At 43.0% G+C, this 16,728-nt stretch overlaps 1 long non-coding RNA gene across 1 annotated transcript in view; it reads right to left on the bottom strand.

Annotated features, from left to right (window-relative positions):
• Positions 1–8,235: 8,235 nt before the first annotated feature.
• LOC122905538 overlaps positions 8,236–16,728 on the bottom strand; it is a 72,082-nt gene continuing 63,589 nt past the window's right edge. Inside the window, exon 3 of the long non-coding RNA XR_006384348.1 lies at positions 8,236–8,313. This is a non-coding gene — a long non-coding RNA (uncharacterized LOC122905538). The remainder of the gene's footprint in view (positions 8,314–16,728) is intronic.

Raw genomic sequence — 16,728 nt, 5'->3', positions numbered from 1 at the left:
TTAAGGTTTTCTTTTTATTTTTTAGATTCTTTGATCCATTTAGAATTTATCCTATATATTGATCCAGCTTCATCTTTTCCAGATGGCTACCCAGTTGTTCCAACTCTATTCACCATTTGACTCTCACATTTAAATACATATATTACCCTGATTAAAAAAAAAAAGTAATCAAAAAAAGAGAAGGCAGGGGGCAGAGAAGTCCTCCTGATGGGCTGAACTGAAAAGGGAAAGGGAGGAAGTGGGAAGGTCACATCCTCTTTCCTGGCCTCTGTGTCCCCACACTGTCATTTGGATGGCCATCTATACAGTGATGTCCCACCCTGTGACTGTTTTTTTCAGAGGCGATACTTGACTGCAATGAGGGGCTCATTGCCGGGAGGCTGGCCAAGTCAGACTCTGGAAGGATGAGTTGGATTTCAGACCCTGGGAGGGATGATAGCAGAGCCACTCCAGGAAATTCCCTGTGACAGGATGACTCAGCTATAACTGCCTTCCTGCATGAAGACATTTAGGGTTCCAATCCCTGGGAGAGAGAATCTGGTGGACCCAATTTGGTCACTTGTCCATCTCTGTACATGTCCTGGGGTTAGCTGCTCACCATCACCAAGTGTGTGGGGGTGGGATGGGGCAGCAACTCCAAAGGACACCAAACTGAGCCCCCACAGTGGCTGTCCACAACATTTGTAAAAATAGTAACAAAAATAGCAGCTATTTGAAGACTACTTTGAAGACTGCTTGTAGAGGCTGGGAACCATGTTAGGTATTTTCTCACTTATCTCTCACTTGCTGTGTGAGGTTGACAGGTGAGTGTAACCGGGCTAAGGGACTTCCCTGACACAGTAAGTGACATCACCAGGACACAAACTTAGGTATATCCACCCCCACCCAGCCCCTGACTTTTAACCCTTCAGGGACTGCCCTCTGAGTAAGAATAAATGTTCTCTTTGGTATAAGTCAACCTCTGCACCCTATGCCCCTGTCAGCCTCCAAGGGGTTTGGACATGGTTACAGATGATTGTTCTGACACCCAGGGTCTCCTTCATGTTCTCCTCAGTTATCCTGGTGCCTGTTGCCTGCTCTCATGGTAAGTGCCCTGTGTCTACAGCTTCTCTAGGGGCAGAGCTTTCTCATTCATTCTTTCCTTACAACCATCTTTGGGCAAGGTCATCTGGGTGGGACAGATGACCCTGTCAGGGAACCATCTCTTGCTACATGTGCATGTCTCCCTCAGACCCTGAAGCCCTGTCTGGGCTCTCTTGTGCATCTCACCCTCTCTCTTCCCTTTGGATATGGTCCCTCTTCATGGAGATTAAGGGGCAGCCCATGTTCCAGTGGAAAAATCATCACACTCTTTAGATCACAACTGCCCCTTGAGGATTCACATGTCTCTGTGAAAATACCCCCCACCCTTCTGCCAGCCCTGGGGCTCCTCTAGCCAGTCTGGATGGCTAAATTAGAACTGGGCACCCCCATAGAATCCTCTGGCACCCAGTCTACACACTGCTTCCTCTCTGGCTCCACCAGGCCAAGGCACCCTGTTGGCAAGGGTGAGAGATTCTACACAGCCAGTAGTGTGCTGACCTCCTTTTGGCCACATGTAAGCGTGGAATGTCTTCCTCTTCCTGCTTTCTCCCTCCAGGATTCTGAAAACTTCAAAGTTCTGCCATTCCCTGGGCTGGGCGGCTTTCACTGGGTGTGGTCTTCACCTTACCTTCTGTTGTAGAAACACCACAATCCATCAAGCACTAAAAGTACACATTCAGCATAGCAAAGGTACTATTCCTCTGAATGGGATCTCTTCAGGACTGAGTGGCACACCTGTCTTTCCCCCTTGGGCTCAGTGTCATCTGTAGCTTATCTCAGGATGGCATAGATGCTTCCCCTGAACAATATGGAGGTCACCTGCAGCTGGGGACGGCCACAAGAACACCTTCTCCTAAGTGACCTAGGGTAAGGAAATGCTGGCAGTTTTCATGGGCTGCAGAGAAACCCTTCTCCCAATCCTTGTAGCCATGAGGGAACATGGTGATAACTGCCAGGATTCACATGGCTTCTGTCATCATATGGTGGACAATGAGGCCAGGCACAACATGGTCCCGTTCTCTATCCAAATCCCTGCCTGCCCCACTCTCTCTTCATAGTGAAGACAAGCCTGATGACTCTATTCAGACTATACTCTGACTCTGGGATTCTGGAGCACTCTTCCCCTATCCTTTTTTTGCCAGACTCTTGAAATTGGCAACACACTACATAATGTCCTTGTTATGCCGGTTGTTTCTTTTTTTTTCTCTCTCTCTTCCACTAGAATTTAATTTGACAAGGGCAGGCAGGGACGTTGGTCTGTTTTGTCCTGGATGCATTCTTATCTTCTAGAACAGTGTGGGCATATAGTAGGTACTCAATAAACACTTGTCAAATGAATGAATGATTTACTCTGTCTGTGGCAGCTTTAAAATGTGTTCTGAGTATCTGCCCATTTCTAAGGTTGGGGAACATACTGCATCTCACTGCTTGCTTCAAAAGTTGAGCTAATTCCCTCCCCAACTGAGAGACTGACTCCTTTCCAGTGAATAAGATGTGACTTCTAAGGCTGAGTCACAGGAAGGACAGCATTCCCCTCGCTCTCTCATGGGTCACTCATGCTGGGGAAGGTCAGTGGCCTTGGTGTGAGGACATTCAAATAGGCTGAGGGGTCCAGGTGGGGAGAAAATGAGGCCTCCATCTTAGAAGAAGGCTCTCCAGGAGACGGCAGCCGCCTGCCAACATCGTGGCTCTAACCTCAGGAGAGACCCTCTCCCTCCCAGTCAGAACTGCCCAGCTAAGTAAGTCACAGCTGAATTCCTGACCCACAGATATTGTGAGGATAATAAATATTTACTATTGTGTTATCCCCTATGGCTTGGGGATAATTTCCTATGGAGCAATAGAGAACTAACACAATTTCAAGGTCACCTAGTATATTCGAAATATGACTTGCTTTATAAAAACCCCATCCAGTGAACCATGAGAGACTATGGACTCTGAAAAACAATCTGAGGGGTTTAAAGTGGCAGGGGGGGGTGGGAGGTTGGGGTACCAGGTGGTGGGTATTCTAGAAGGCACGGCTTGCATGGAGCACTGGGTGTGGTGAAAAAATAATGAATACTGTTTTTCTGAAAATAAATAAATTGGAAAAAAAAAAAAAAAACACCCATCCAGCCCCAACTTGATAAGTAAGCAACGCTGGATAAGGTGAGGAACGCTGATACCTAAATGGAGGTTGTGGAGGTTTGATGGTGAGGCAACAGGCCTGGGGACATAAAATATATATATATAAAAAACTGTCCGATGGTCTCCAATCTGGCTCTTATCCTGGGAAAATCATTTCAAGGCAGCGAGTCCCCTGGAGAAGCAAGTGTTGGCCAGGAAGCTGGTACAAAACCTGGAGCCCTAACCCTGTGGCGTGTGCTGGGGGAAAACACTTGCGGGCTGATTGCAGAGCCCATGGTCCTGTCATTGGTATTTGCGGTGTCAGGATGGGGAAGTGCAGGGTGGGGGGATGGGGGTGAGGAAGTGGGCCTGGGTGTGGGGGTGGGAAGGTTCCCAGGGGTTCCCAATCTGGACTGCACAAAGGCTGCCTCTGTTGTTGCTGCCTTTCCGAAACTTCAGAGTGATCTTAAATTATATCCCCGAGTGGTGGGACAACCAGCATAGTCCACCACTGAAGATTCTCATTAGCCCCGCAGGATACACATGATAGAAAAGAACCACTCAGAGAGCTGCCTGGTCCCAAATTCTCACTGGCTCAGCCAGAGCCACCTGCCAGCACTCCATAGCACATGTCTTTTTAGTCTCCCAATGGTGCCAGATGAGAGGCTCTGGGGGATTCCTGCCTCCCGCCCTTTTGCCACCAGGGACCGACCACTAGCTGTGGCCTGATGACTTGATCTGACAGAGGAGTTTGGTCCCCTGGAGCCCACTGTGGCCCAAAGGGGCAGATCCAGCTGGGCTGGGTGGCCAATCAAATCATACAGGAAAGTTGGCCCTTACAAGAATGATTGACTTTTGGCAGAATTACTGGAAGTTCTTCTTTGGCTGAAATTCTCTCATCTGGGAGTTTCACCAGATTATGGGGGAAAAGATTGAGAGGGCTTTAGTCACTGACTGTTCAGACTACTCCTTCAATCAGTCTTATTTAACAGATGGGAGGAAAAACCCACGAAGGGTGGGTGTCTCTGAATGTTGCAATAGGGATGTCAGACTTTCTTGGAGACCTTGCTTGCTACTGGTAATGATAATGGAAGTAGATAATGTCTATTGAACATTCACTATCTGCCCAGTGCTATGGTATACACTTTACTTTCCTACTGGAGACTCATGACTCCCCTCTCATGTAGGTACTATTTTTACCTTCATTGAACCGATGAAGAAACTGAGGTTCAGTACAGTACTTTGCTCAAGATTACATGGATCTCAGGTCTGCTTATTAATGAATCTATGTCCCTAAGTAGCATGTGGTCACTGTCCTGAGCATTGATATTTTCTGAGTATCTGCCCATTTCTAAGGTTGGGGAACATACTGCATCTCAAATCTGTCATATCCAGACAATGTCCGACATCAAGGAAGGAGAAGACTGAAAAATCAAAAAGTAGGCCCAGATCTGAGCCCACACTGCAATGGATGTTCATAGTGATTACCCTGGCTTATAGCAAAAAAGTTAAATCATGTCCTTTGCCTTAAAAAGTAGAGAGGGGAATGGTATGTTTTTGAGTGTTTTTCTTCCAAATGATTAATATTTTGGGAAAAGTATTGGTTCTCAAATGGGAAACTCTAGTTATCTGGAGTATGCAAAAGACTGCATTCTCAATACTAATGGTTAAATGAGATCTCTTTGTATTAATAAGACTGATGTACTTTGAGATGATATAATTTTCTCATTTTGCAAGATTCCATAGGTGGGCCAAGAGAAGAAGAAACAATTCTGGTGTGCTATCATTGGCTCCTCCCCCCTCTACTTAGAACTCATCACACTTCTCCAGGCTTAGTTCTCTGGTTTACATAAATAGATATATCGGTATTTTTACATTGGAGAAACGATTGAGGAGAGTCTGTCTTGACACTACAGCTATGCACTGATTATAATAATGATGTTCCCATACTCCAAAAACAAATGATTCAATTAAAAAAATAGGCAGAAGACATGAACAGACATTTCTTCAAGGAAGACATCCAGATAGCCAACAGATACATGAAGATTCTCAACATCACTCATCATCAGGGAAATGCAAATCAAAACTACAATGAGATATCACCTCATACCTATTAGAATGGCTAAAATCAACAATGCAGGAAACAATAAGTGTGGGTGAGGAAGTAGAGAAAATGGAAACCCTCTTGTATTGTTGGTGGGAATGCAAACTGGTGGGATGCCATTGGGGGAAACAATAGGGAGCCTCCTCAAAAAGTTAAAAAAGAGAACAACCCCATGATCCAGCTATCACATCACTGGGTATATACCCAAAGAATACCAAAACATGAATTCAAAAGGATACATGTACCCCCTATGTTTATAGCAGCATTATCTACAATAGCCAAGATATGGAAGAAACCTAAGTGTCCACTGATGAGTGGACAAAGAAGATGTGTATGTATGTGTGTATGTATGTGTATATATATATATATATGAATTCGTATCTATATGAATATATATGAATATATATGAATATATATATGAATATATATGTATATATACATATATTCATATACATATGAATTCATATATCCTTTTGAATATATATATATATATATAATTATTTAATTCAGTCATAAAAAAAATGAAATCTTGCCATTTGCAACAACATGGATGGAGCCAGAGAATATAATGCTAAGTGAAATAAGTCAGCCAGAGAAAAACAAATACCATATGATTCCACTCGTAGAATTTAGGAAACCAAACTAATGAACGAAGGGGGAAAAAAAGATAGAGAGGCAAACCAAGAAACAGACTTAACCACAGAGAACAAACTGATGGTTACCAGTGGGGAAGTGGGTGGGGGGGATGGGTGAAATAGTTGGTGGGGATTAAGGAATGCCCTTGTTGTGATGAGCACCAGGTAATGCATGGAATTGTTGAATCACTATATTGTACACCTGAACCTAACATAACACTATACGTTAACTAACTGGAATTAAAATAAAAACTTAAGAAATAATGTTTGCACTAATAACAGTAACCATTTATGGAGTGTCTGCTCTGGGTCAAGGCACTGTGATAGGCACTTCCATATGTTAGTTCCTTTGATCCTCTCAATTACTCCACTGGGGTAAGTACTATTATATTCGTTATATAGATAAGAAAACTGAAGTGCAGTGAGCTCAAGTTACTTGCTTAAGATTACAAAAAGAGTAAGTAGTTAAGGTACAGATTTGCACACCAATCTTTTTCCCAAGGTCCCTGTCTTTTTTAGACAATCTCATTGCTTTAGGTCATGATAGGCAAGAAAGAGTACCCTGGACAGCTGGGGACTTTATATGTAGAGAGAGAACTGAGAACAACATCTATAAATATAACGTCAGATTGATTAAACACACACACTTACATATACACATGATCTCAGGGTGCGAACCATCCTTTAAAATAGTCATCCTGGAAGACTATTACTTCTTTCAACACCATCTAAAATGCATGCAATTCCTCTTTGAAAATTGTACTCACAACTAGCTTACATTCCCCTCTAGTCCTGGTTTCTTTCAGTTACAACCAGTTTTTACCAAATGGTGGTGTTTCCAGCCTTGATCACATACCTTGGTCACCAGATTACTTACGAATGACTTCAATTGTTTCCAAATCATCAAACCTACTCATGGAAGAAGATTTGAGGCCAGAGAGAATTTTTCATAAAATCTGCAGTAAGCTCTAGGGATAATTTAAAAATATCATGAGCCATGGGCAGCATGGTTGAAAAAAACTACTATTTGGAAATGTAAGCTCTGATTTATTTGTTAAAGTAATAAATAAAGGCATATTATTTGCAGTCACCCAGCTTATTACACTAAACCTTTCTGGGCTCTGCCTTCTTTCCTTATACTTTGCTGGCTCCTTGTGAATTTCTCTGTTGAGATGGAATTTGGAAGTGCACCAATGAGACTACATCTCACTTGGTACAACCATAATTGCAAAGGACAGGATTTCATGATAACCTAGTGCTTTGATTCTCCTGTGAAGGTAAAGCTTCCTTCAACATTTATGGGATCACTTTTCACCCAAGGGACTCTTCATGGGTTTCTGATTTGAATCTAGGAAAATTGGCATGGGGGATGGGTGAGAGAAACATGGGCTTAAAGGAGAAGTGCTGTTACGGGTTTAAGTTTTTCTTAGATTAGGTCAACATAAAAGCATAATGGGAAGGGAAGAGGTAAAAGTGGCCAAGAGAACAGATGGTGTGATAAATGTTTGAGGTATTCTCTTTTGTTCTCCTTTAGGTTCCCCCATCCTGTGTTTCAATTATATCTGGGTGGTATAAGGCTAGCATGTTGGGAAGTTAGTTGTCCTTGCTGTGCCCCCTGTTTCAACCAAGGCTAAGCCCTGATTGTGTCACTCACTGTCCATGGTAGTTTGCACTATCCCTCACATGTGGAATGGAGCCAAGAAACATCTAGTACCATGGCTCTGAAACAACTCAAGTTGGTCTTAATTTGATGCCACTGAAAGAAAGGATTATTCAACTGGTTATTGGGATAAAGTATCAATGTAATTATTAAGGAACATTTACTGAGATACCAATAAGCACATAAAATTTTACCACTTGTGAGGCATTAAGAAACCATTAATGTACCATATATTCTGAATTTCTAAACTAGAGGTCCTCAGACTTCAACACAACTAATCACCTGGAGAACTTACCCAAAATGCACATAACCATTCTTTGAAATTCAGGTGCTAGATGGGTCTGAGCATCTGTCTTTTAAAAAAATATATTTATTTATTTATTCATTCATTCACTTATTTTTTATTATTTATTTATAATATTATTTATTCATTCATTCACTTACTTATTTTTAGAGAGAGCACATGCATGAGCAGTGGGGAGGGGGAGAGAGAGAGAGAGAGAGAAGCAGACTCCCCACTGAGCACAGAGCCAATGTGGGGCTCGATCTTACAACCCTGAAATCATGACCTGAGCCCAAATCATGACGCTTAGCCAACTGAGTCACCCATATACCCCGAACACCTGCATTTTTAAGGATTTTGTGGTTGACCATTCTTCATACACAGGACTGAGAACCAGTGTCTTTGTGGAATACTGGGAGTCCATGGAGAAAACTCAAGAACTCTGAAAAAGACATGATAATTTAAAAAACATGAGAATGGAATAACCTAGGGGGAGAACTAACATTTGTTGGGAGGATGAAGTGCACTAAGCACATCACATGCTGTATCAGTCAAAATGCCATAAGGAAAACAGAAATTATGACAGCTACCTTAACCAGAGAATATTTAATAGATTGAATGGATTTCAAATGTGTTAGAAACATCCAAAAGAAACCAGTGAGGTTAGTAAATACAGGGAAGCAACTTAAGGCTGGGGGTAGCAAAGGAAAGAGGAATAACCAGAACTTGGGAATGCAGAGGAAGAGCCACCATCTTGGTTGCTGGGCTGCTGTAGGACCATCATGTACCTCGCACTGAGACTGCTAAGAGGGCCCTGTGTGGCTGGTGATGGGGCCTCTAGAAAGTGACAGGACACTGGTGTAGGGTCAAAAATTGACACAGTTGTAGCCATCTGGAGGAAGGTGCAAAGAAGAAGAAAGTCCCTTCCTCTCTCTTTCAGCCTCCCAATCTCCCAGTTGTACCTTCCACTTGCAGACCCTAACTGGAAGTCAGCTAGCAAGGGAATCTGGGAAATCTGATTTCCAGACTTCAAGCCCGCAGCATTACAAATCAAAGTATAAGTGGAGTCCATGGAACTGGAGGTAATCAACAAGCACACATTAATCAATTCACTTACTACTCTACAAAACTATAAATAAATAGAAGAACCAAAGTTCAAACCAGGGTCTAATACTTGGATCCTTGCTCTTATTGTAAGGTTTTTAAATGTTTAAAAAATTTTTTAAAATGTATTAATTATTTGAGAGAGAGTGAATGAGAGAGAGAAGGAGAGAGAGTATGAGTAGCAGAGAGGGCCAGAGGGAGAAGCAGACTCCTTACCAAGCAGGGAGCCCGAAGTAGGGCTCAATCCAGGAACTCCGGGATCATGACCTGAGCCTAAGGCAGATGCTCAAACAACTGAGCCACCCAGGCACCCCAGTAAGTTTTAACTCAGTTTAAATTTATACTTTGCCCTTGACTTTTTTTTTCATCTTAGCATTTACTTAGTAGTGGCTGTGTGTTGGGTGCTGTGCTAAATGCTTAGGCTATGATTATTCTATTTATTTACTTATTTTAAAAACAGTTATTTATTTATTTTAAAGAGAGATAAAACATGAGCAAGGAAAGGGAAAGAGGAAGGGGAAAAGGAAGAGAATTTTTTTTTTTTAAAGATTTTATTTATTTATTTGACAGAAAGAGATCACAAGTAGGCAGAGAGGCAGGCAGAGAGAGAAAGGAGGAAGCAGGCTCCCTGCTGAGCAGAGAGCCTGATGTGGGACTCGATCCCGGGAACTCGAGATCATGACCTGAGCCGAAGGCAGAGGCTTAACCCACTGAGCCACCCAGGTGCCCCAGGAAGAGAATTTTTAATCAGACTCCCTACTGAACAGTGACACACTCCACCCAGCCCCAGAATCATGACCAGAGCTGAAGGCAGACGCTTAACCAACTGAGCTACCGAGGTGCCTTGGGATTAAACTTTTTAGATATGTGTCTATCTGTAAATATGTATTTATTTATATAAAATTATGGGTATATGTATATATATATAATTATACATATATGTAATTTTATATATGTATATATAAAATTATGCAGACCACTTAGGTGAAAAAATACCATAATTAAAGGAAAATAAAAATATTGTCCCAAATTGTTCAGGATATCATTCTAACTAAATTCAATTCAGTTCAGAGCATAACTATTAAATGTATATGTGTGCTCAGCACTGAGCTAAAGATCATGGAGGATATAAGAAAAATATACGATAGGGACTCTGTTCTCAAGAAATGTACTGTTTAGTTCTAAAATTTAGCCTTAGCTACATGGAACATGATGTATAATGAAAACATAAAGGTCAAGGAATACCTTGGAAAGTCATTAAGGGCTGGGATTGTTGGGAAGGTTGTTAGGAAGGAAGAGACGAGGTCGGAGGAGACATTGAAGGCAATATGGGTGTGGAGAAGTGGATGGAACCTTCCACATTAGGAAAGAGCATGAATAAAGGGTCATAGGTAGGGCATGAACCCTTGTTGAATGACAGTAAAGGGACCGGGATATGAGTGGAAGAAGGAACACTAGTTAGACAGTGGAGCTGAGTCCTAATTGTTCTTCTCAGTATTCATTCTCCTTTTTTTCTAGTGATGGAAGGTTAAGCTGGGCACATGGCCAGCCTTCTTTGTAGCAAGGTGTGACAGAGCAACAAGACTCTGGCTAAGAGGATATTGACAGTAGTGATGTGTGAAATTTCCAGGTCATGTTCCTAAAAGGAAATGGCTTTGTCCTCCATGGCTCCTATTTTCTCTTTTCTGCAGGCTGGAGTGTGGATGTGCTGTTGTGCCATTTTGGACAGTGCAGATAAGGACAGCATCCTGAAGCTCGCATATATAATCTAGAAAGAGTCCAAACTCCCAATGTGACAAACTGCCATCCCAACCCTGGAATGTCTACAGTGATTGAATGAGATGGAGGATTCCAACTGAGAGGCCCAGGGGAGTCTTTTGCTTTCGGAGCATCCACAGTGCTGGCTAGGGCATCTGGTGTGTGTTCATCTGATGTAGCAGGAGTTCCTCCAAATGTAACCTTACCTTGTCTGCACATTTGCGCAATGGCTACCAGGAGTATCTTTTGGGAAGACTTTTTAAAGAACTGGTACATCAGCGAGAGGAGTGATTTTCTCTCCATATGTTCAACAGGGACGCCCAACGTTCTGGCCAACCGTGTTCTGAAGGAATATGGGGTTCGCTGTTAATCCAGAAAGCTGCTGTAAGAACTTACAGTTGGTGTGGGGGAGGTATTAAAAAACACTAATATTTCTGGAATGGAAGCTTTAATTGAATGCAAAAAAACCGGATATCATAACCAAGAACAAGTTGCTTTTGAAATACATCTTGTGCAGACAATAAGACCTGCATTTTTAGTTGGCTCTTTTCAAAAGAATCCCCAGTCAGGATTCTCTCATGTTGGAAGGTTGTCATTTAAAAAAAAAAAAAAAAAAAAATCGAGGTGAAATTCACAAAACAAAAAACTAACCATTTTAAGACAAATAATTCAATGGCATCTGTACATTCGCTCCGTTGTGCAGCTATCTGGTTGCAACATATTTGCATCATCCCAAAGGAAACTAGGTACCTGGTAAGCAGTTACTCTTCATTCTCCCTTCTTTTCACCCCTGGCAGCCACCAGTCTGCTTTTTCTCTCTGTGGAAAGACCTGTTCTAGATGTTTTACATACATGGGGCCATATAGTACATGAGCTGTGATGTCTGGCTTCTTTGATTTACCATGTTTTCGAGTTTCATCCAAGTTGTAGTACGGGCCAGGGCTTCATTCATTTTCATGGCTGAATCATACTCTGTTAAATGTATGGACCATAATTTGTTTACTCATTCGTCTGCTGATGGTCATTTGAGTTGTTCCCCACTTTGCCTACAGAGAACAGTGCTGCTATGAACGTAGTACTGACTCGCATACCATTTTAACGAATTCTAACGAATTGACATTTCAATGAATTTTTTTTTTTTTAGATTTTATTTATTTGTCAGAGAAAGAGGACAGGCAGGGGGACTGGCAGAGAGAGAAGGAGAAGCAGGCTTTCCACTGAGCAGGGAGCCCCATGAGGGACTCAATCCCAGGACCCTGGAATCATGACCTGAGCAGAAGGTGGTTGCTTAGCAGACTGAGCCACCCAGGTGCCCCCCATTTTAATGAATTTAAAACTCAGGACTCAGGTAGGGAGGAATTGGGAGCATCTGAAAGTCCAAGTTCTCATTCTTCTTTGGCATGTCAGTGCAACAGGCTGCAGGGAACGGGCTGCCCCGCCACCCTAGGTGGGTGCAAATGGGCCCCAGAGGAGCGCAGTGGTTCTAGGTGTGAAGGCGTCTGTGGGAGTCACGGACCCTAACATCCCTCTTCACTGTTACCACTTGAAAGTCCAGGCAGGCACACTGTTGAGTCAGACTGAAGGGCCCGTTTCCCCTCCCCATCGCATGCTATCTGCCACATTGTTCTCTTGGTTGCCATTTGTCCTCACGTGTTCTGAAAGATGCCTTCCTGGCCCGATCAGAGAAACAGAACTTTCCAGGTTAGACCAGAAGGGGTCCCAGGCCTCCTGATGAGAGACAGAGGATGACTAAGCAAAGGGACCAGCTCCGTAAACATATTAATAGCTGCTATTTACAAAGGGTTGAACATCTGATCCATCCAACAGCCCTTGGAGGAAGGCACTGGCGTCCGCATTTCAGAGAGGAGGAAATGAAAGCTCATGCAGGTATAACTGAGGCTGATGCAAATGCAGGTGCATCTCAGAGAGGCTGTGGGTCTGGTTCCAGACCCCTGCAGTAAAGCAAAGCTCACAATAAGGAGTCCAATGAAAGTTTCGGTTTCCCAGGGCACATCAAAGCTGTGTTTACACTACGCTGTAAGTTCTAGTAAGTGTGCACTGGAATTAGGTCCAAAACACAATGCTCATACCTTAATTAAATGCTTAATTGAAAAATGCTTTATTGTTCAAAGATGCTAACCACTTCTGAGCTTCTAGCAAGCTGTCATTGCTTGGATAGCAAGCTGTCCACAGAATTTCTTCTCTCTCTCACTTCCCTCTCACCGTGGTCTCCCTCCAGGACCTGCAGAGTCTAGCCCAGAGAAAAGCTAGCTTTTAGCATGGACCTGGAGAGCTCATGTACATCCCCATAACACATGTAACAATGAGAAAGAAGTTTGAAATCCTGTTACGACTTATCAAAATGTGACCTGGCGCCAAAAGTGAACAAACGCGGTTGAGAAACAGCACAGATGCCTTTGCTCAATGCGGGGCTGCCACCTGACCTTCGCTTTGTGACCAATGCAGTCTCTGTGAATTATAATAAAATGAGGTATGTTCGAAGTAAATACTCTCCTGGGTTTACTCAGCTAGGAAACAGTGAGGTCAGGGATCGGATTCAGGCAGGGTGACTCCCTGCTTGGACTTTTCAACCCAACTCCCACAAGGGACTTATGGCTAGGCAGGCCAGGGAAGGAAAGGTGTTGACTGGAAATGGGTTCTGGGGTACCAGTTGAATGGTTCTGGCAGGGGACCAGGATAATCAAGATGATCTCATCTCTGGATCCTCAATTTATATATACCCCAGAAGACCCCCTTCCACATAAGGTCATATTCTCAGGTTCCAGGGATTAGGGCACGGGTGTATCTTTTCTGGGGCACCATTCAACCTACTACCCAGAGCCTGAAGCCCCAGCAGAGAGAGAGAAACTCCTGGTTCCAGGGTGGCTGAACTTCTTCCTCTCACATCCTCTCACGTGCTATGCTGTCACATAGCACAACGCTGCTGGGTCCCAGAATTCTCCCTTGCAACCACAGGTAGACTGGAGGCCTGAGAGGTTATCACAGGGCACCCCAGGAATTAAGAAAAGGAAGTCCAAATTTTCTGGCATGCTCGCTGGGTCCTCACAAGAGTCTGAACTGAACAAAGTTCAAAGTCTGGCTGAACAAAGCCATGATAAGCTGTCTTGGCTCATTTTCGGAGCTCAGTAGAAATTCCTTGGAGGAAATCCTGGAGGTAGGACCAGTAGCAAAGCTACTTTAGGGAACAGGGGGTGGCAGGGAGAGAGGTGGACAGGGGATTAATAAGGCTGGGCTTGGTTTTCCCCAACCTCCTTCTGTTTGGTCATGCTGAAGCCATATTTTCCTTTCTCTTCTCCCAGCACCGCCTTGTTCTTTAGCAGAGTCTCCAACTCCTGGACCACTGACCCCATTGGCTCCTAAGATCCAGGCTATGGTCCTAGGAACATGTGATGGTTTTTATGTGTCAGCTTCTGCCAAGGTAACCAGGTATTTGGCCTAACATTGTAGATGTGTCCATGGGATGTTCTTAGGTGAACTTTATACTTACATCAGTGGACTTTTGAATAAAGCAGATTGCTCTTCATATGGGGGTGGGCCTCATGCAGTCAGATGGAGGCCTGAAGAGAACAAAAGGTTGACCTCCCCTGAGCAAGAATACATTCTGTGGCAGATGGCCTTTGGACTGGAACCACAACATTGACTCACCCCTATGTCTCCAGCCTGCTGGCCCATCCTACAGATTCTGGACTTGCCAAGTATCCATAATGATGTGAGCTAATTTTTTAAAATAAATCTCTTTCCCTACATGTGCAGATTTTACTGGTTCTGTTTCTCTAGAGAGTCCTGACTCATACAGAGTGGCCTCCACTGTCCCAGGATAGACAGCAGTCTTCTCAAGGGTGGGGGCAGAGTCTTTTCTATGCCCTTGCTCAGCCTCATGCTCCTTCCCTCTCCCTGTGGTTTCCCTCCAGGACCTGCAGAGTCTAGCCCAGAGAAAAGCTAGCTTTTAGCATGGACCTGGAGAGCTCATGTTGGGTCTGTAGTATGGCCCTCTTTGTTTTAAACTGCTGATTATAAGTTTACCCCAGCCAGGGCCATCCCATCCACCAGCTCAGGATGGTTCATGGAGAGGAAACATTTGAGTATGAAAAACATCAGGCATGGAATGATGGTCCCGGCCCAGCTAGAGGCCCAGAGGGGGCTACCAGGCTGAGTTTAACTGAGAAGGGCAGTCCCCATGCAAGAGAATAGAGACTATGACCCAGGTGGCAGCTAACCAAGTTCTCCTTGGCCAGTTAATGAGTTAAATAAAATCTTTGACTGGTGATCATTTAAGATCTGTATGAGAATCATGATTTTTACCTTTCTTGTTTAGAAAACTGTCTTTAACAGAAGTCTAAACTCTTTCAATTTGCCTCCAAATGAGATGACATCATACCAAATCTATTAACATGTATTAATATTATATTATGGAGTTTTAATATATCCACAGAATGGGACTAAAACCTACAAACAAGTAGGAACATTTTCAAAATTGCCTACCCTCCTTTCCTTTTTATTGTGCATGGGTTTATTGATGTTATGCTAAATTTAAAAATCAAATTAAGAAGATCAGCATACTCTTGATATAAGAGAGGAAAATAACATCGTGTCATCTTGTCAGAAAATATGGTATGTTTTCCTATTTGTTGGGGTGTTCTGCTGTGTCCTCTTGGAATATCTTATTGAGATATAGTTGACATATAGCATTATATTAGTTTCAGGTGTACAACATAATGATTCAATATTTGCATACATTGCACAACGATCACCACAGTAAGTCTAGTTAAAATCTATCACTGCACAGAGTTACAGACTTTTTTTTCTTATGACGAGAACATTTAAGTTTTGCTCTCCTTCCCTATGACCCTGCAATTGCACTCCTGGGTATTTACCCCAAAGACACAGATGTCGTGAAAAGAAGGGCCATCTGTACCCCAATGTTTATAGCAGCAATGGCCACGGTCGCCAAACTATGGAAAGAACCAAGATGCCCTTCAACGGATGAATGGATAAGGAAGATGTGGTCCATATACACTATGGAGTATTATGCCTCCATCAGAAAGGATGAATACCTAACTTTTGTAGCAACATGGACGGGACTGGAAGAGATTATGCTGAGTGAAATAAGTCAAGCAGAGAGAGTCAATTATCATATGGTTTCACTTATTTGTGGAGCATAACAAATAGCATGAAGGACAAGGGGCGTTAGAGAGGAGAAGGGAATTTGGGTAAATTGGAAGGGGAGGTGAACCATGAGAGACTATGGACTCTGAAAAACAGTCTGAGGGGTTTGAAGTGGCAGGGGGGTGGGAGGTTGGGGTACCAGGTGGTGGGTATTATAGAGGGCACGGCTTGCATGGAGCACTGGGTGTGGTGAAAAAATAATGAATACTGTTTTTCTGAAAATAAATAAATTGAAAAAAAAAAGAAAATTAGTATTAAAAACAAAAAAGATTTGCTCTCTTTGCAACTTTTAATAGCCAAGGCAGCGTTATTAACTAGAGTCGCCATGCTGGATGGATCCCTCTCTTTTTCTTCAAGATGGAATACTTAGAAGGACTAACCATATGCATCATACACTTGCCTTTTCCCCTTCATTCAGTCTACCTCAATAGTTCTCAACCTTGATGTTCGTAAGAACTGTCCAAAAAGTTGTTCTTAGGACTGTGAATACTGTTTATGAGAGCAATTTAAAGGGCTTATTATATTTTAAGAAACACCTACGGTAATCATAACAGTATGTAGATTTTTGTCCATGAATGAATCTGAAGCTACCAGACCATCTCCTTCTCCCCATAAAATATGACCACCCCATAACTGCATTCAGTGTCAAGGGATCTGGGCTTAAGATCTCTCAGTAGCTTTTATTTTGTATTGTATGTCCCTAGGAAGGCAGGTCTCAGGCGACTAAGGCTTTAGCTTTTAAATATTTTATTTATTTATTTGACAGAGAGAGAGAAATCACAAGTAGGCAGAGAGGCAGGCAGAGAGA

Source organism: Neovison vison, chromosome 4, assembly GCF_020171115.1.
Source record: "Neovison vison isolate M4711 chromosome 4, ASM_NN_V1, whole genome shotgun sequence".
Taxonomy (NCBI): Eukaryota; Metazoa; Chordata; class Mammalia; order Carnivora; family Mustelidae; genus Neogale; species Neogale vison.
This window is presented reverse-complemented; position numbering and strand designations above follow the sequence as displayed.